Source organism: Triturus cristatus, chromosome 8 (genome assembly GCF_964204655.1).
Source record: "Triturus cristatus chromosome 8, aTriCri1.1, whole genome shotgun sequence".
Classification (NCBI taxonomy): domain Eukaryota; kingdom Metazoa; phylum Chordata; class Amphibia; order Caudata; family Salamandridae; genus Triturus; species Triturus cristatus.
The window spans coordinates 1,057,479,618-1,057,499,534 of NC_140591.1; the positions used below are offsets into that span (position 1 = coordinate 1,057,479,618).

A 19,917-nucleotide genomic window follows, 5' to 3' on the forward strand; every position below is an offset into this window, starting at 1 on the left:
AGCTGCCTGCCACCCTCCTCCCGCCTGCCCTCATTTTAAAATAATTTAAAGAAGGCTAAAGGGAAATAAACCACCTTACCTTCAGTGCGGCGTCCCGCATGCGCATTTGCGTGAAGAAGTTACCGTCCAGCAAGAAGAGGGAGCCCCGGGACGCCACACTGAAGGTAAGGTGGTTTATTTACCTTTAACCTTCTTTAAATTATTTTAAAATGAGGGCGGGCGGGAGGCGGGCGACGTGTAGTGGGGCTACGTGGAGCGCGTGAGTGTGCGTAGAATTTGCCACACTATGCGCTGCTTCACGTAGCCCCACTACGCCCATTACACCCGCCACAGCATATAACACACAGAGGGGCAAAGCGTCATTATGCGATGACCATCTTGAAACTAGCTGGAACGAACCCTATCATGTTTGGTATTAAACATGTTGGAATCATACCTCCCACACCGTAAACGATGTAGGAGGTATGATTCCATACACTGTAAAGCTGCTCTGGGAGGCACTCAGTGCTCCTGTTACCAGTCTTCTACACCTGCAGCACAACATGGCTGCTGCCGACCAGAGACACGATTCTGCCCTCCTACTGATTAGCCAAGCTTTAGCAGGAGAAGGCAGAACAGTAGATATTCTGTCACAGGGAGGTGTGACCACCTCCATGACAGGGTTTAGTGTATTGGGGCCGGGTGGCAGCACATGCCAGCGCCACTAAGTTTGCTCGAAGGGCACATTTGGTGCCCTCCTTGCATGGTCCAGTTTAAACCAGCTGATGAAGCTGTTGGCTGCCAAACCGGCGCAAATCTGGACAAAGGACATAGGAGTATCCTTTCCACTGTATGACCCCTCCCCTGGGAGGGAATGATGAATCGTCCAAAACCTTTTCCTTAGGGTACTCAAGGGCTTACCTGAGGATGGGTCCAGAGATTTGTTGTGGGACAAGATTCATTTTCAGACACCACTTCTTCTTCGACTGTCGGTGTGCTCTGGACTTTGCTGGACCTCGCTCTGGGCATCAAGGCTGTAACTGAAAGAACTCCTGCTGCTCCTGATCTCATTGGCCTGCTCGTCTGCTGCAACGTCCGTGCCCATGGTCCATACAGGAAACTGGGGCATTCAAGACACCTGAAGAAATCTCCCTTAAAGTGAAGGAGTCACTGCGCTGCATCTGCAGGCATCGCAACTAAGCTGACCGGTCTGCTTATCCTGGGCTCCGGTGGACTCCTAAAGGCTCAGCAACACAGGTTGTGGTTCTACACAACCCACAAGGCTTGTTCTGTCCTCTCACCAAGTTTGAGGCCAGTTTCCATCGTCGGAGCCACAGGAACCGAACCCCTGTGCCCAGCATCGACCTGCTGTTGCAAAGGCTTATTGGTGTGTGGCTTCCCACCATCAATATCTTTGGGGTCCAAGTAGCCCCCACCTCAAGCATCTCCTGTGACCAAGATCTTCGTCCTCACCACATCACTTACACCATGGGCCTGCATCTTTAGTGAGCTGCTTGAGGTTCTCTTGTGACTCCAGTGCCACCGGCCGGTGGATCCTCTTGAGGATCTTCTTTGATTTCTGCAGGCTCCCCTGATTACTCGGGGCCTGCCCTGACTTTCCTGCTTGTGGTGAGTCAGCTAGACCTTGCTGGTCCCGACACTGCACCTTCTTCACTTTCCACGTTGTTTGCAGTTGCTAAGGCTTGTTGGTGCTCCCGACGGGCAGTGACCCCTCAACTCTCGACATCTGACGTGGGACAGCTCATAAACGGCTCCTGGTCTTCAACAGCTTCGCCTGGTCCTCACAGCTGCATCTTCAAGGTCACCGTAATCTCTCCTGCAACACCCAACATCGGTGGGTACTCGTCTTCCGTGCTCCCTGGTCCCTCCTGAGTGACCTAGACTCTGTCCCCCTTGCTTGCAGGAACTCTTCACCTCAAATCCACCTTAGGGTTTCACCGAACACTTTCACCTTCTCCAGCAGCGGCATCTTCCTGTAGTCTCCCATTGAGTTCGACTACGGATTCCGACGCCACTGCACACCTATGCTACGGCTTCCCTGGTGTAGGTATCCTGGTTCCCTGGGGTATCCATGGGTGGAGTGGCTCTCCAAACTCTTGCCTTTTACTGGGTTTCTTCAGGGTCCAGTGGGGAGGGTCGTTCTTCTACTAAGAACGCAGTTGTGTTCCCACACCGCACACAACCTCAGTGGGGCTCCTAGATACTCACCTTGGGTGGTTCCTTGGGTCCACAGAACTTCTACATCCTCTGGGTATAGTCTTGACTCGAGTCATGGTTTGCATACCACTATTTTACTATATGGTTTGGTCTCCCCCTGGTGACCACTGTGATTGCTGTGCTACTAACCTGTTTCTATTGAAAAGTATTCTGTGCATTGTGTACATCTCAGGCTAGGAGATATCTGTATGTGTTAGTAAGTGTCTTATAATTAATACATATTTCTATAAATACACTGTGTGGTTCTTTTTCTCTTAATCTATACCAATAAAATTATGCTCTGGTAAAACAAGCTATTTTACACTCCTTCTGGACTAAGCCTGAAGGCTGCTCTCCACAACCACCACTTAGCTTTCTAGGGTTGTCCAAGACCACTAAAATCACCATAAGGGTTGTCTGGATTGGTGCTGGGTGCCCAATTACCTAAGTGTGAATCATATAGCAAGTCAGCCTCTCACAGTGATTCAGTTAGATCTTTGTTTATTTGAACTTAATTGAGAAAAGCCAAGACAGAAGAGAGTAGAACATTGTAACTTCCTGAAGCATTTATAAAAGGGCCTATATAAAAAGCCAGAAAAAATTGGCATGTAAATTGTCAGAGTTTTTATTGTGGAAGGCCAGGACATGTTGTAAAATAATGTAAAAGTAAATCCAAGACTTTTAAAGGTGGCAGTGGTGCTGCTTACGCACAGGCTATAGCTCATGGAAAACTAGATTCTTCAACAATGAAAGGAACTGTCTTGTTGAGGGAAGAACTTGAGTTAGTTACAGAGGCGCTGAAAGTAGGGCTGCAGTGGTTGCTGCAGCAACCCCAAATTATTCATGGTGGAGTTCAGAAATATGAATCAGCAATAAAAAAAATTCTAAATGTAGTTATTATCTTGCCACATTTGCTATGCCTTTAAAAGACAGAGGTCAAATGTCAGGCTATGTCTTCTGGAAAAGTTGTTGGTTATACATTTAACAAGGTTTACTTTTCTTTCTCTGACTGCAAACGTAAAGGCTTTTGTAAAGACAATTCTGTGACAATCATGCTGAGATACATGGAGGGTGAAAGGAAAGGCTGTAGGCCTTTATATCGTGTATGAGGACACAAGGGACACCCTACTCACACGGAACCAGGGTACTTACAATTGAACAGAAAACAGTGTTTCCTGTGGACAATCAGTGACTAATAAATAATACGTATCACCACAATCGCAATTAGTCGGAGGCGAAGAGATGTCAGAGAGAGAAAAGGCAAAAAACATGGGTTTTGTAGAGAAACAAGGTTTTTATATAATATATTAACATTGTTTTTTAATCCAGTGCATGGTGCCCCAAGTGAAAGTGAAACCTATCTGTAAGGATTGTGATTTAATGTGACATAAAAGTAAGGTTTCACTATTTTGTACAGAAACGACAATTCAATTGAAACAGAGTAAATATTAGCTGCCTCCTAGTACAATATTAGTAGCTGGGAATTTGTTTGCTTCAAGTTGTCGATGACGTTTCGACCCAGTATAAATACAGGGTCTCATCAGGACCTATCAATGATAGGACACCAGGGGATGACTGTCAGATCGTGTAGTGAGCACCTTGTGGGAGTGAAAAGGGAAGAAGGGTACTCACATAGGGCCCAGTCGGGCACCTATTGAGGGGAGGAGCCCTGGCACTCAGCAGTGCTCAATAGTGTGTAGGCCAGAATATGTGTCCAAAAACAGTGTCATCTTGAACTGGTAGTAAGAAAGGCTGAATTGGATGGAGGCCTTCACTGAATAAATTAAACGACAGTCCGTAGTCCATTTCAAGTCCGATTATGGATATGCAATGAATAGTCCAATTAGGGGTGCTATCTTGATTTACAGCAGAAAGAAATCACACTCCTCAATTAGACCTCTGGATGAACCACCTCACTACCTTCAACTGCTCCCCCCTCATTATTGACTGAGCTAAATCTCTCGGAATCACCCCGGACAAGCACTTGAACATGAAGACTCATATTAGCAATGTGTGCAAGGGAGCTAACCACCTGATGAGGATACTAAGGAATCTCAAACCTTTCTTCCCACAAGCTAACTTCAAGCAAGTGGTCCAAGAGATTGTGTTGCGAGGCTAGACTATGGCAGTGCTACACTCTGTGGTCTCCGCAAATATACCTTGGCCCCACTAAGGGCCTCATTGAACGCGGTGGACAGATTGATTACGGGTACCAAAAGAAATGAGCACATCTCCCCAGTCTTAAAATCCCTAAATTGGCAGCCCTACGAAGCAAGAATACAGCTAAAGATTGCCTGCCTGTCCCACAAAACCCTCCATTTCAAAACCCCCAGTTCTCTGGCGCAAAAGCTGGAAATATCCAGAGGGGGTAGACCATCTACGAGTGCTAACTCTCTCCTAGTGAAACCTCAGATCTTTCGCAAAAAGAGAACTTGTCACCGAGCTTTGATCGGCTCCACACCGAAGATCTGGAACTCTCTCCCACTGGAAATATGTAGAATCTCCTCCAAGGTTGCTTTCAAACTGAAAGTAAAAAGATTCCTTATGAACAAGTTCTTACCTTAATAGGGTGATGGATCATCTGCTCTAATGCATTGGACTTACACCTTTAAGCCCTGCGCTGGATGCTATTCTTGTTGGTTTGAATCATTAGCTCCCCTCCTATTTCGCTATGTACCAGTTTTTATCTTATTCCTTGTTGACCCTTGGTATTTGTAACCATTCTTGTTCTGTGACTCCGATTTGATATGTGTTCTGTTTGGTATTCCTATTTGACACACGTAATGCAACTGTTACCTTCCTATCCCTCCAATTGTAAAGCGCTCTGGATCAGGTTTGTGCTAAAGAAAACTTTATAAATAAGTAAAATAAATAAATAACATAACTACATCATCTCCATGTATTGTATCTATGCGGCCCAAAACTCCATGCAGACACCGCAGATTAAGAGACATATTTCTGCCAGGCATGAATCCAGATTGGTTGGGATGGAGTCATTTGGTTATTACCAGTAATAGTCAGCATACCAGGGGCTTAGCCAGGATGTTTTCCTCTGCATTGAGAAGTGAAATTGGCCTGTAGTAGGTGCATTGATCAGGTGGCTTACCCGGTTTATATAGCACTACCATGGAGGCTAGTCTTTGATCTGCCAGGAGAATACCCAGTGTGTGACTCTTTGCAACAGATGTGGCATCAGCAGAAATGAGCTTGTAAAACTCAATTAGAAGATCTTTAGGTCCCATCGCCTTACCTGATTGAATGCCTCTAATAGCCTGTTTTAGCTCATCCTTCATAAGTTCTTCCTCCAGAAGAGATTGTTTTTCTGCTGAAAGTGTAGGGAGGGGCAGTTCTGCAATAAGTCATGAGAATCAGTAGGCACTTTGGGAGAAACAGCGGAGTAAAGATGAGCATAGAAGTGAGAAAGCATGTCCGCTATTTCCTGCGGACCGCTGTAGTGTTTGCCATCTCCCATACAAATGTCGGCTATCCAGTGGCTAGCTCTCTCACATTTATCCAACCATGCTAGGAGCTTCCCTCCTTTACCACCTACTTCATAAAGCCAATGTTGAATTGTCTGATGTCTAGCTCCTGATACTTACTCTAGCTTCTGGATGGACTATTTCTTGTTTTTCAGCCCTGATGAAGTTGAGGTATTACTCACCTGTTTTACGAAACACATCTTGACTTAATTCTTCTCTTAAACCATTTGTGTTTGGAATTTCATTGGTTATGTGAAAATCAACATTTCTTGGTCTGGAGATGTTTTTGATTACACCTCCTTTTGGCCCGAACATGGATTAAAGTGGACTTGTATTGTTTAACTTTGGATGGACATTCTAATTGTTTTTACCTTTTGAGTGCTCAGATTATTCTGTTGATTTGCTTTTCTCCTCTGTAGACAAGCACATTAGGGTTGTTTGGAAACAGAGCCTGTTTTCCTGTGAGCACCATTCAAAATACTTGATCTGTATGACTTGCCCCACACTCATTGCAGAGAGCCTAATGTTGCTGTGACCTGGTTACCAGATTATCATAAATCATTATTATACAGCACTTATTACTTAATACTGCATCTACCCACTGTAAATTAAAGATTATTTAACAGTACTCAATTCACCCATCCTGTTTATGCATGCATATGTGATGTGAGTATTTATCTTTTCTAGTTCCATTGAGACAGCTAATCTGTCATTTTACAGATCAAGGGATTAATGGAGACGATGAAAGTGCTATATGACCCAAGATATTTTAGGCACTCTAGGGTTAGTAACGCTACATCAGTGACTGAAACTATGCAGCTTAATGCTTTTCTGCACACTGTGTCTTCAAAGCACTGTAATTGAGAGGAGCTGCACCCACAATAGATTACCCTTCAAATGTTTAAATTACAGGCCACTGCTACATGCAGACCATTTCGCAGTGTAGTTTAGAAATTTACTGTCCTAGGATACTCTCTTGGAATCAGAGACTTGAAACTTTATTTTTTCCTGGCTCGATAAGATTAGCAGTGGGTTACAAACGCATCCACGGGCCAGTGGTATGGAGCTATGGATGTAGAGGTAATTTTAGATGCAAATGATAGAGCAGAAAATATGGATGATATTAACCTTACACAGATGCTAACATTTTCCTTGACAACAGCGTGGAAAAAGTTTAACAAAAATAAACTGTAGGAAAGTGTGGGTGTGAAAACAAATGTGTAGCTTATTAGTCAGCAGAAAGCTCCCATTTTCATCATGCTTACATGACTAGGCCTCATATTTTTCTCTCTTTCTCTTTTCTCTTTCCCCTTAATGAAATAATGCCATTAAGAATTGCTGATGTATTCCAACATTTAACTGTAATATGAAAATGTGCTGTTTCAAGAAAATGTATTTCTTTATTTTCTCACACCATATGGTTTCATTGTAGTAGAATGAAGGCAATTGCTATGTGTTACAATAAATAAAATATTTAGTATAATTAATGGTTGTCGAAGAAAATGTTTCTCATGATTTAACCAGGACATGCTAGATATTAATGTATCATTTCATAGAACAGTCCATTCCTACACAATGGGACACTGAACAGCTGACACAGTAGGTTAGCAAAGGTTCTCATGAGAACCTTCTTGGATGTATCTTTTTGTAATACACTGTAGCCGCATTCAAATAACATCATGTCGACATGGACATTTATTGTGGGAACCAAGAGGAGAGGCGACGGACCATTGGATGATCCTCCTTCATTGGCTGGAAATGACTTGGCACTTATATTTGCAACATTCATTGTTTGCCTTTCTATATAGAACATGTTCCTAGATAGACAGTTTATGCATTCAATGCATGCCTACCCTGCCATGCGCTTGAGCACTTTGTTGTGCTTGCCCTAATTACTGTAAGCTACTGCTAACAGTGATTTTCTTGCTTTCCTAACCTTTCCTGAGGAGACTTCCTTTCTCTATGTTAAATCATAGCTACTGCTGTGATAAATTTCGTTTTAACTTGGATTGATAGTTGTTAGTGCAACTGTCAGGAAACACGCTAAGGGGCATATTATCAATCCAGGCGATAAAATTATCGCTGCTTTAGCGGCAGAAAACTGCCGCTAAAACGGCGATAATGGGCTTGATAATATGCTCTATGGAATTCTAATTGAAGCCCATGTTAGACGTCCTTCACATTTAACATGGGCTTCAATTGGAATTCCATAGAGCATATTATCAAGCCCATTATCGCCGCTTTAGCGGCAGTTTTCTGCTGCTAAAGCGGCGATAATTTTATCGCCTGGCTTGATAATATGCCCCTTAGTTTCCAGAAGTGCTCTTAATGAGGAGTTTGTTCTCTTGTGGTTATTAACTTGATGCTCGGAATTCTTGATCTTTTCTAAAGGGAACTCTTTATGGTTCTCATGCTAGGTTAGGTCCTTTAGATAAAGATAGGGACTATTTCCTTTACGGAACATGCTGTTAATTTTCATGATGCCTCATTCCAAATCTTTTGTGATATTTCTGCAAATGGATATATTTGACTAATCTGAATAAAGACAACAATTATTACTAATCTCTCAATGAGAAATAAAACTTTACTAAACTTCCCACCATTGACTGAACTCTAAACTGCAGTAAGTTGATACATTTTTATTTGTGCTCCATTCTAACATGGTGGCAAAGATCTGTTGGCCGAAAGACGATGTTGGCGTGGAATTGGAGATCTCTGTCATAAGTTAAAGGGTTAAACTGTTTACAAATGTTCTCACTTAGTCAAATGCATAAGCACATCATAAATTAAGAAGCTTCACTGCACCATAAAAATCCACCACAAGAACCCCTGTTGCAACAAAGTAACTCTAAGGTCCACTATTTCCAAAATGATATTTGAATTGGTGGAGGTGATAAACAGGAATAACTGTCTGCCAGTAAGGAGGATGGAAATGGTTTCCACCTCTTCTCCTGATTTACCACATTAAGCTGTTTTGGTGGGGGTGGCTGAGAGAGTCAGGGTGTTGACGGCCTGTGAGAGAGAGAGTGTTATATCCTATGTATTACATTTTATTTGTAATCAGCCTAGGTCCTCCTAGCTGCTCGGCCAGAGTGAGAGATGACAATGGAATGTTGGTGTGACTGTGATGAATGGAATGCCTGGGTGCCTGTGTGGATAAGTGGTGACAGCTGGAGATGGCTTAGCAGCTAGGCAGGCTGCTCCTGGTGGGGCTGGTGTAGGAGATGTAGGAGCTGGTACATGTCTGAACTGAGATTGATACTACCCTGAACTAGAACCAATAAAGAATAATTTGAATAATACTAAAAGGCTACCAGTGTCTCTATGTACAGGGTACAAACTTTATTTGGCGACGAGCGGACCTGGACTCAAGCGTACTTCAGGACAGAGACTACTAAGAAAATCCAGTAACCAGCGAAACCACAAGAAAATTAAGCAACTACATGAAGGAGAATGGAGTAAAAGGCCCACCAGTGTCAATGTCATCGGACGGCCCCAACAACCATGTGTGTCATGCCTGATCTTGCTCCATGGATTTGACCACAGGTATGGTCTGTACATTAGGGTATGTCTGGATTTTGTTTCACCCTACCACATCCTGTTGTATGTACCGTATGGATGTATCTACAGCGTAAAGGGATTGTGGCTGTACAAAGGCAAGTTAATGACTAACTCAGTGAAGGAAATTCACAGGTGCTACACAGGAGCGGTGTGGTTCTTTAAAGATTGGTGTTTGGTTGGCACATAGATTGTACAAGTATTGTCAGTGAACACTGTGGAAGTAATGTGCCTGGAGAATTATACACACCTACGTATTGGTCTTCCAATCAAATGGACCCGTGAAATTCACAAGCGCTGGGACAGATGTGGTCTTCTAGGGTCCTGCTCGGTGTTCATTTTCCTCTAAATGTGGAAGCTACAGGGGAGGTGCCACCTAAGGTCTGTATGTTCGTGTCTACATGTAGATTCCTATCTGCTTTTGTGGGCACTGCATATAAATTCAATAATCCAGGGTCAACTGTGGAGTTTAAAAGAAGAGGGTTCTACTTAAGCTGGTCTGATGTTGTGCACGTGTGGTCATCCACTTTACATATGCTGGCATGGGTGAAAGCTTATTTTAACTTCATTGTGGTCCCTGGCTACCCCCTGGACTTTTGGCAGTTCAACTGCCTCACAGTGGTTTGAAAATGAAGGCGCGCGACATTCCCAGCTCTTGCGCAGCCTTACCTGCACCCTCTGTCTCCTGGTATCTTCGTGACGTTCCGCCATGGTCATTGTGTTCTGCTGCCTGAGAAGCCGGATGCACAGATGTGCCTGTAGCCATCCGGCGAGTCGTCAGAAAACATGCCGCCATCTTGTGGTTGTTTGCCAACCATGTTGCCAACCACGTCTTCAGCACGAGTGCGCCGTTTTCTGTGTGTCTCTGTTGGACTTTCTGCACCACACAAGCAGCGGCGCTCCGGAGACTTATGCGACCTGGTTGTTGTGATCTTCATCGATGGATTGTTGCTGTGCCGAAGTTAAGAGAGGATGGTTGACGGGCAGCATCCTGTTATGGACAGGTGCGGAGCGGTGGAGTTCAAGACTGAGAGCTCACATCCTGATTCAGGGGCTCTACTGTTTTGGATGTTGTGTCAACTGGACTCCTTTTGTGCTTTAAGGAAAAAAAGAGGTATTTTTTGTCTAAATTCATTTATTGACTTTGGTTTGCCCGCAATTTTGTTCAATATACCACGCTACATGGGGAGTCACCATGGCTTTTCTTCGACGGACATACTATTCGTCTGGGGTTTTTTGGGGGCAGTTTAATTTCTGCTCGCTTCCATAGTCTGGATCACACTTTACTGCAGGACATTTTTGCATTTACTCTGTGTGTTATGTACATTGTTATATTGGTCATGTCTGTTCACACAACTTATTGAAGTTTGACATTGGGCATCAAGTTAAATTCTAGTCATTATGTGTAATAGTCATCAATGTTTCTATTGCCATCATCAACATGTTACAAGTTACGTGCACTGTACGCTGGGAAAGTTCTGACCTAGCACAACTCAGTTGGGAGATCGCTCACCGGCATGGGGCACAAGTCTCTAGTGTTCTACAGTAGATGGAATTGCATTTGCAATACCAAAAGTTTCATATTTCGTGATGTCACAGTTTTTACGCTGTTTAAGTGGTTGGGACGTCTTAGTCTCCTGGTGGGTGGACATCACAGGTTATCCCTTACATGAGGGTGGTTCTTGTCTTGGTGGGTGGTTTTCCACCTCTATGTGTTGTGGTGACATTACATATGTGGTTTTGTGTTGTGATCAATTTGTGTAAGTTGTCTTGCGCTGCACGTTTGGTCTGATATGTTGGTTAGTTGCCTTGTGCTGCACGTCATCTCTGTTTGTGTGTGTGTAAGTCGCCCCACGCATTACATGTTGCAGTTTTGTGTAAGTCGTCCTGCACATCTACTGTCCTGTGTGAGTCGCCTCGCGCATTACTGGTTAGTGTTGTCCTGTGTAAGTCGTCCCGCGCTTCAGATGTTGTCGTGTGTAAGTCGCCCTGCGCCTCACTGTGTGTTCCCTCTATGTGGTCCATATTGTGGTACATGTGCATTTTGGTGTTGGTTCACCCTTGTTGTCTGTTTTTGGCCTCGGGTGTTAGTCATGGGGTGTGTCCACCCTTTACTACATTATTTTCTAATGTCGTTTTGGGGAAGGATGGGGTTATTGATAGCTTGATATTTATTAATGCTTGGTATTTATCCTTCCCAAAAGTACGAGTTTTAGTTTGCTTCTCTGCGTTTTAACATTGTTTGTGGTTTAATAATTTTATGTCTTATTAATTTTCATGAGGGAGGATGGGGGATTTTGATGCACATTTTATATGTCATATTTTGCCCATCTTTTCTTGATTTGCATTGTACTCTCTTTTGTGATGTTTACTTTTTGTTGCATCCCTGAGTTATGAACATTACCGCTTTCTTGTGTATAGTTCCTTTCTTTAGAATTGTAATTTTTGTTTTCATTTCAGAAGGAAAGGGATAATGTTATAGCCTATGTATTACATTTATTTGTAATCAGCCTAGGTCCTCCTAGCTGCTCAGCCAGAGTGAGAGATGGCAATGGAATGTGACTGTGGTGAATGGAATGCCTGTGTGCCTGTGTGGATGAGGGTTGACAGTTGGTGATGGGCTGAGCAGCTAGGCAAGCTGATCCTGGTGGGGCAGGTGTAGGAGATGTAGGAGCTGGTACATGGCTGAACTGAGATTGATACTACCCTGAACTGGAACCAATAAAGAATAACACTACAAGACTACCAGTGTCTCTATGTACAGGGTACAACAGAGAGTGACATGACAAACTGGCTTGAAGAGGAGAATGAGTTAGAGAGCGAGAGAGCGAGAGAGAGAGAGAGAGAGAGAGAGAGAGAGAGAGAGAGAGCATAATGGGCCTGATGTAATGAGAAAAACTGATTTGAGAGAGACCGGCCTGAGAAAGAGAAATACTTGCCATAGTGAGATAAACTGACTTGAGAGATATAGACAGACAGAGAGAGGTAAAGAGAGACATACAGAGACTGGCTTGAGAGAAAAGGAAATCTGAGAGAGGAGAGTCAGTGGGAGTGTTTGTGTGGCTTCTTATGCGATTTATGTGAGTGTGGGAAATGAATCATAGGTCTTTCCATAACATATTGTGAGTTTTGTTAGTAACATGATTCTAGCTATCCCTCCCCGAACAGTAGACAATCTGTTATATTTTATGGCCGTACTTGACAACATGTATAGAACTAATGCTATCCTTGTTATAATGGTAGTGAATATCCCTTCCACTTGATTGACATATCTGGTATTCATTAATGTTACTATATGCCATTGTTGGAAAGTGGAGTATTAGTAGTGATAAATAGGGACCTACCACTAGTAACAAGGCCAAAAACACTATAAAAGGTTCAGAAACCGTCTCACTAAAGTATTCCCTTGCTCAGCCCTTGGTAGCTGGCAACGAGCAGGCAGGCTTAACTTAGGAGACAGGTGTGTAACACATTTAAAAACACCAATACATTGAAACGGTAAAACACAACACACAATAAAAATCCAACTCCAATTTCTGAAAAAAAGGTTATACGTTTATAAAGAAACATACACCAAAATTCTAATGTAGGGGACCGGAGACATGAACTAACACTTTCTAGTGCTTAAAAAACAATAACGCCACTTTGGGACATCTGGTCATGCTTGACCGGGACAAAGTCAAAGTTTGAGGCCAACCACAAAGAAGGGGATACCCTAAGCGGGAGGCTTCGGTCAAAATTTAACATTCGCACTTAGAAACTTTTCTGGAGGATTTTCTCTCGATGTCGAGGTGACCTCTACACAGGCCGGATTTGCTGCGGCTTTGTCTGCCTGGTCCCGCACAAGCTTGAAGTGTTGCGCTTTTAAATGTGGCCGAGCCAAACCACTAGCCTGACTAAGATTCTCTAACACTCCCCTTTCAGCACCTTCATTAATCTAATTACAGGGGCTCCTGTGTGGCTAGGGGTGCAGGATGTGGGGTTGAGCCTCTGCTGTCCCAAAGTGTCATTCTCCTTTTGAAGACCAGTTTGGGCACTCTACCTCATCATGCCTTCAGCTTCTGCAGTTTCAGTTCTTCTCCTATAGGAAATCCTTTCTCTCTCTAGCAGGCCACTTAACACCTCATTAAGACAACTTGGCTCACCCTGACAGAGGCTGTCCAATCAAGAGAGGGCAGCTAGAAGGCTGGATTTTGGCTTACAGAAAAGAAAGCTCTATAGCTTCTTTACTGTAATAGTTATTTTGGCAAGTTGTTGGATTTATCATAGCTATCATTTATATTCTTTGAAAAACATTTCTAGCACGTTCCTGTCAACATTTATACTTAAATAAAATATTCCAGTGTTAGCCTGTGAAGCTAGTTTTTTAGAATAGGGAAGAATAAAATTGGCAGCATTTCCCTCAACATGGCTTATAAGACACATTGTATAATGCCCCTGCTTATAGTTACAAGGCATCCTACCCCAAGGGTACATAGGGGAGACCTTAGGGGTGACTTATTTGTAGAAATAAGGTAGTTTGAGACTTTGTAAGTACCTTTAAATACAATGTCGAATTTGCATATCATTTTGATGTAAAGGCACCCTGAAAAGCAGTGCTTCCTTTAAAATCACAGCAGGCAGCACAGTTGTACACACTTAAGTGCATTAAGTCTATTGGGCTTCTAAACCTACATGTCCTATTATATACTAGGGACTTACAGCTGGGCTTTCGGTACCCATTGTAATAGTACCTCATAACCATGTGTTTTTAATAAGAACACATGCCCTGGTTCTGGTTAGCAAAGCCCAGGGCACAATCAGAGTCAGAAAACCAGCACCTAGCAGACTTCTCACTGCCACGAAAGCCAGAAAACCTGTATGAGTAGTCTTCTGCACTGACGTTTGTAAACACTGCAAAAATGCTACCAATAACCAGTCTTTAAGAGGCCAACATTAATCAACTCTGCTAATCACTGATGTTCAGAAGGTCTGGAAAAACTGCAAAAACCTACTGAAATTCACAAAACATAAATACTGAAAGCAGGATAACCTACATATGGCAAATATCTAAGTGGTCCAGACTTCAGATTGAACAAATAATTGCCAAACAAACCCCCACCAGTGGCGTAAAACAGCCCCCACTGCTCCTGCAGTGCAGGGGGGAGAACTCCAGGGGGCCCCCTCCGGCACTGTACAGCGGCAAGCCTTAGAGCCCATGATTGGGTCAGATGCATGGGGGCCACCTCCATGCACTTTGTAGGGGGACCACACAAGTTTTGTTACCCTGCTACCCCCCACCTGAGGCCTTTTCTTTAGAAACCTAAAGCACACTGAACTTAATATGACATATACTGCTTTGGCACTATCTAGTAGCAAAGTGGCATACATTTAGTGCCAGAACCATAAGCACTGTAAACCGGTTTGCTATGTACTTTTAATCTTTAATTAGTTGTCTCCGTGATTATGAGTTCCAAATTCAGGAATTAGTATGAGTTTTAACTGCCCTGTCCTTTTACAGATCGTATAATCCAGTTTAGGATAGTTGAATAAATGATAACGCACCGTAGCTTCTGGCGTGCACTGATTCGTTATATGTAAGCCTGTAATCATGGTACCCAGAAACCTGCCTAGCACACAAACAAGCACACCCTCCAATCCATATTATACCAGAATGTTGCATTATTCAAGTGCATGTTGGGCGCAACATTTACACAGTGTGTGTGCAGACAAAATTAGTTCAGTTAGAACGAGGTGAATCTTTTTCTGCTGGTGTTACTGGTGGGGGAGTGAGCCGTGCCGCCTTTCACTGCCCCATGGGGACTATGTATCCTGTGTTACTCCTGGCCGTCAAATGTGCTAAATAACAATGCAGTCCTGCAGCTGGTGTAGCCGCTAACAGTTCCTGCTGCTGTTGCTGGTGGGGGAGTGAGCCGTGCTGCCTTTCGCCACACCGCTGGGGACTATGTATCTGCTTTGCTCCCGAGCTTGCTAAATAGCGTGACGCAGTCCTGTGGCACGGGATGCACAGAGGACACGCCCTGGCGAAGCCCGGGCTAAGGGCGGCCCATCCACACCCATCGGAGCCCGAAGGAGGCTGAGCTGGGCTCCCCTTTAACATCTATACAAGGAGGAAGATGACAAAGGATGGGCATGAAGAAGACATCCCACCCGCCTTCAGAGGAGGTAACGCTAACCTTCTTTAGATTTGTTTCTTGTCAAAGCCACCACAGCTATAGTAAAAGAGATTGCTCACACAGAAAGAAGAATCTTGATGGGTGCAGTGGATGTTGATAAGGAGCTACTATCAGACGTGGGTAAAGCGGTACAGACAACCCAAGATGTAGTTCCTAATCCTCTCTTACCTATCTTGCCTGTTTATTCCAATACAATGCCAAGTTGCACAGCATCCTCTGCCTCAGTATCAGATCATGTCTGTAAAAGAAAAAGAGGCCTCGCTAAAGCTTCTCTCCTTAGTAATGCTAAGAGACCTAGAAAGTCTTAGCTAACCCTGCCAACCCCACCAGCTCTGCCACATAAATGACATGCACCCAAAGAGCCCGAATTGGAACGATCTTTATGACAACATTTCTGTGCTGTTACTCCCAATTCTTCAATGCCTAGAGTCCATTGAGAATGCAATCATAGTGCTAATAGCCAAAAAACCTTCAAAACCCTTGAGGGAAGTGGACTAGGATATTATCCTTAAAGGGTCCAACTCCAGCCTTGTATGCAGCCGTTACTGAGGGGGTAGACAATACGTTGGACTGCAATGGCCCTAGCCATTCTGTCTCTGTGAACCAGGAGCCTCAACCCCCCTCTACTGTCCCAATATTTTTCCCTTTGTCTGCTGGTACTTGTTCATAACATACAATGGCCTCAATACCTCCAGCAGATTTGGTAGCAGAGCCACCAAGACAGAGTCCATCCTGGGACCGGAATTGGTGCAATCAAGACCCAGGGTCAGAGGTTACTTGCTTCAACATGCGGAGAGTTTGTGTAGGGACAAGATTAGACCTTCTGCCAGCTGTGTGCCCTTATGTGGTCCTTCTGGCTAACACCCCAGAACTAAAAGTATGCAAAAATAAATAACTAGCCATTGATTCACAAAGCACGCCACTGGATTTATAAGCACATTGATGATCAAGCAGAAGGGCAGATTAATATTCTAATGGCATGAAGAGTGGCTTGGGTGGGAAGCTCTGATAAATCAATCAGCAGGGACTGTGTAGTTTTAACCCTCAAGTCATCTCTCATGGCCCAGAACCTCCCATATGTATTGCCTAAAACCCAGATAACAGCATCACAGATGCTTGTTCTCCCACTCGGCTTATTTTATAAACCAGCACCCCAACTGTCTAAACCAAGTGGATCATTGGACTAATTCACTGTCCCTCACCCATTGGCTATTCAACACCACACAAGACACGGAGTCACCCCCTTGCTAACCTCCAACCGATTTACCTTCCTGTCAGATTTGGAAGCTTGTGACTGACAAAGAACGAAAGAACTTTCCCCCGAAGTAGTGACCACCAGTGTACGTGAGGGATTCGATCTCTTAAACCAACCTCCCAAGAGTAAAGAAAGGATCCCAGTCATTACATGGAATATTGCAGGCTTAGGACACAAACTGACTAACCAAGAGTGGATCAAGTATATAACTTCTTTTGATCTAATTTGCCTACAGGAGACTTGGGAATCAGGCCCACTTAAATAGATGGTTATAGAACATTCCATGCTCGTGCCATTGCTTCAAACTCTGGCTGCATGAGGAGCAACATATTGACTCTATTAAAGAATTACCTTGAGATTTGAAGTCTTATCCTCCCATAATGATTCCCAATACTACAACATATTATATCTTAAAGGTCCAGATGATAACACCGTATTTATAATGAACTATTATAATAATCATTGTGGGGGTGAAATGTATAAGGTTGCAGCCCTACTTGAAGAAAATTAAACGACATTTAATAACTGCAAGAAAATTCCCAGAGTTATATGGATGGGTGATTTCAATGTGCATAGTTGCTGTTCATCTTCTAATTTGATTTATGGCCTCTCGGATGAGGATGGAGCAGGTTTTTTGTGCTTTTCTTGCAGGGGCTTTCAACAACATTAAAACTAATTTTTCTAGTTTCAGTGATCCTGCAGACATATCTTGTCAATTGTACTGGGAGAGGATTTGTGGGATTCAGATTACACATATAAGACCCTATGTATCAAGGAAAAATGGGATCCAACTACAGTGGGAGAAAATTAATAGGGAATAATGTATCCCTCTGGTCCTAGCCAGTAGGCACAATGAAATTATGGCCTGTCTTGAGATAAATTGTGAACCCTCCAGTATTATTACTGCTTTTGAACTAATCCTACAGGAGGTAAAAAACAATTCAATAAAAACTAGTACAGCCCATAACCATAAGGGCCAGAAGTGGTTTGATCAACACTGTACAAATTCACTTTCAAACCTAAACCAAACCCTTAAAATGAGTCCAAGAAATCCGGCTCAGTTCAGGCTTGCCCGACAACAATAAAAAAATTGCCTGGAAGACTAGATTAAATGCATTAAAGGGGGAAGCTTGGGAACAACTCTACTAAGCCTCGGCTTCAAACAATTCCAGGTATTTCTGAGCAGTAATTAATGCCCCCTTTTTTAAAACATCCACAGACCCTGAATTAGACAACCATGTGGATGAGAAATCATGGGTGGTGCACTTCACAAAAAGATTTGAAGGTAAACGAGAGGGAACCTTTTTTATTCCCAAAGGATATCATGCTGTCCCCAAGCCGGTTCTTACTTTTAACCATCTGGAGATCAGTGAATCCCTTTCCCAGTGCTCCAGTAATAAGGCCACGGGTCCGTATGGAACCCCGATAGATTTTTTTTCGGAGCTCCCTGAACTCTGGGGTCCACGTTTTTAATGTGATAGCCAAAGTGGGCAAGCTGGAGTCATGGCAAAAATCTATTTGAATACCCATCTTTAAAAAGGGCGACAAATCAGATCCTTAAAACTATAGGCCCTTTTCGCTTATGGATAGCACTGCAAAACCTAGGGGCAGAGTCCTACTGAATATACTAGAGGAATGGGCAATGACTAACAAAGTTATGATCCCATCCTAATATTGATTTAAAAAGAGTAAAGGTACCCAAGACCAATGTCTCAATCTGAGTTTGCTCATTTCCAAGTACAGCCAAGTCAAACAAGAAAAGCTTTACTTGGCTTTTATGGACCTATCTGCAGCCTTTGATTGTGTCGCCCATTCTCACTTATGGGCGATTATGAAGGAGATGGGTGTTGACCAAGCAATAATCTCATTCATTAACTGAACGAGAGGGCTGCTGCTTGTGTCTAATATGGGCAACAGGGGGAGCCTACTGGATGTTTTTCAATCTCTAGGGGTGTTCATCAGGGGTGTGTCCTCACCCCCTTTTTGTTGTCATTATACACCAATGAAGTAGAGGTCCCCCTTCTAGAATCAACCTTGGATGTCCCTTCAATGAGCAAGATCCGTATTCCAATATTATTGTGTGCAGATGATGCAGTTCTAATTGCCAGTACAGGAAGGGCCCTCCAGAAGTTGTAAGTTGTTAGATACCTACGTGAATTTTATGAAAAACTTGGACTTACAAACAACTGAGGCAAAGTACTTTTTTTGTTACAGGTCATAAGGTCAAGAAAGTTCCAACTTTTTTTATTACAGGGCGGACAGTGGCCCAGACGGAGATCTTTTCCTACCTAAGGGTGACATTTGATAACATGACAACATGGTCCCACATGGTGACAAATAGAGGGTAAATGATGGAAAAAAATTATTAACAACATTTTTTTTGTTTTTAAAAAGCTAGGGTCGAAACAATTCAATATTGTTTTAAAAAGTATATGCGGCAAAATCCTGTTCAGTAGCCTCCTACGTAGCAGTAGTATGGAGACACATTAATCCAGTGGCTATACAATCAATAGAAGATACATTCCGGAAAAAGCTGATGAGCATCCCTAACAACTGCTCGAACTTTAATTGCTATCTTGAGCTAAATGTCCCCTGCATAACTGAGCAAACACAAGGAGATGATGGACAGAGTGCTGAAACTTTTCAGACACTTACCTCCAATCACAGATCTGGGTTGAATCCATCATCGTTCTTTAGCTCACTTCGCCACCCCAGTTTAGACCCAGCCATATGCAAATCAGTCTTTACCCTGAGCCCCATGGGCACCGGGCATCCGGAACTGCCAAGTCAGGTCCTCCCTGGACCAGAAACAAGCATCCTGGGACCAGTTTCGGGGCAACACCCCTCATCAGCCAGGTTAGCTTGAATCCAGTGGCAAAGTAAGCAGGGGAACCACGTCTGGGCATACCCTGACAACTTAGGGTGAACAAAGCAAACACAAGGAGATGATGGACGGAGTGTTGAAACTTTTCAGACACTCAACCCCAGTCACAGATCTGGGTTGAATCCATCATCGTTCTTTAGCTCACTTCACCACCTCAGTTGTGAGGTCTAAAAAGGAGGTGAGTGTCTAAAAAGCTTTGAACCTGTATGTAATGTAGAACTAATGGAGTAGATTTGGGTGCAGCATTTGAGAATTAAAACTTACATACCCTTTTGTATATTTATTGTGTAACAGTCCATGTGTACCACCTTGATTTTTCACTCTTCCACCCACTTTTTTGTAGATAATGAACATTTTCCAGCCAATTTA

The 19,917-nt window shown here is 43.4% G+C and overlaps 1 protein-coding gene across 1 annotated transcript in view; it reads left to right on the forward strand.

Moving 5' to 3' along the window:
* The window catches only part of LOC146805377 (interleukin-18 receptor 1-like), a 372,740-nt gene that overhangs the window by 307,392 nt on the left and 45,431 nt on the right, over positions 1-19,917 (forward strand). The window lies entirely within an intron of this gene.